The sequence below is a fragment of the Microtus ochrogaster genome, unplaced genomic scaffold (assembly GCF_000317375.1).
Source record: "Microtus ochrogaster isolate Prairie Vole_2 unplaced genomic scaffold, MicOch1.0 UNK39, whole genome shotgun sequence".
NCBI classification, from domain to species: Eukaryota; Metazoa; Chordata; class Mammalia; order Rodentia; family Cricetidae; genus Microtus; species Microtus ochrogaster.
In genome coordinates this window covers 2,150,560-2,152,041 of record NW_004949137.1, presented here as the reverse complement: position 1 = coordinate 2,152,041, position 1,482 = coordinate 2,150,560, and the positions used below count along the sequence as shown (strand labels likewise).

General features: G+C 41.0%; 1 pseudogene; it reads left to right on the top strand.

Annotated features, from left to right (window-relative positions):
* Nucleotides 1–213: 213 nt before the first annotated feature.
* LOC101997601 lies at nt 214–1,074 on the top strand (annotated as a pseudogene).
* The last annotated feature ends 408 nt before the right edge of the window (nt 1,075–1,482 follow it).

Genomic DNA, 1,482 nt, shown 5'->3' with positions numbered 1-1,482 from the left:
TTAGAAAATGTTGTTATCAGATTTTTGTGACATGTTCTAGCAAATAATTTGTTTACTTCTTTGTTAAACTATCTTGGCGATTAAAAGACATTAAGAACTCACAAATATAGTAGACTACACTAATGTAAAAAGATAATGGTGAGACTACGCCGCCCGCCTCACTCCCTTGTGTCCCGGCAGAGGCCCAGGCGGCCAGCATGAGCGCTGGCGACCATGTTCCGACGGCTCACGGCCCTGGACTACCACAACCCTGCAGGCTTCAACTGTAAAGATGAAACAGAATTTAGAAACTTCATTGTTTGGCTTGAAGACCAGAAAATTAGACACTACAACATTGAAGACAGAGGTAACCTGAGAAATATCCACAGCAGTGACTGGCCCAAGTTCTTCGAAAAGTATCTCAGAGATGTTAACTGTCCTTTCAAGATTCAGGAGCGACAGGAAGCAATTGACTGGCTTCTTGGTTTAGCTGTTAGACTTGAATATGGAGATAATGCTGAAAAATACAAGGACTTAGTACCCGATAACAGGAAAAATACTGACAACACAGCTAAAAATGCAGAGCCATTGATCAACCTGGACGTAAATAATCCTGATTTTAAGGCTGGTGTCATGGCTCTGGCTAACCTCCTTCAGATTCAGCGTCATGATGATTACTTGGTAATGCTTAAGGCAATTCGCATTTTGGTTCAGGAGCGTCTAACACAGGATGCAGTTGCTAAAGCAAATCAAATGAAAGAGGGCTTACCTGTTGCTTTAGACAAACATATTCTTGGCTTTGACACAGGAGATGCAGTTCTGAACGAAGCTGTTCGGATCTTGAGATTGCTGCACATAGAAGAGCTCAGAGAGCTACAGAAGAAAATTAATGAAGCCATAGTAGCTGTTCAGGCAATCACTGCTGACCCAAAGAAAGACCACAGACTGGGGAAAGTCGGAAGATGAGCACATCAGGATTTCAGCTTCTCGCCTGCCTAGTGTGATGGGAACCATGTGCATCGGCATGTGTTTGGAAATCAAATGTCACATTTTCGAGGGAGGAATCCCAGGAAATTGACCATGTTCTAGAGATTTACCACCCATTGCTTTTTTTTTTCTTTAATAAAGTTGGGGAAAGTAAAAAAAAAAAAGATAATGGTGACCTACTGCAATCCAAGATTACCAATTATAATAATTATAATTTCTTTTGTATTTATTTTTCTTTCATGTATTACATCCTAAAGACAGTTTCTACTCCCTCTACTCTACACCCTATACCTTCCCTCTTCCCCAGATCCACTCTTCAGTTTTCCTTCAGAAAAAGATAGGCTTTCTCAAGTCTATCAACTGAACACAACATAACAAGATACAATAAGACTACACACAAAGTAACAAGAAAACTAGGTGTAAACCCTCATATCAAGACTGGACAAGGCTACCTAGAAGGAAGAACAGGGTCTCAAGACACCGAAAAAGAGTCAGGGAGACCCCAAGCTACAATTC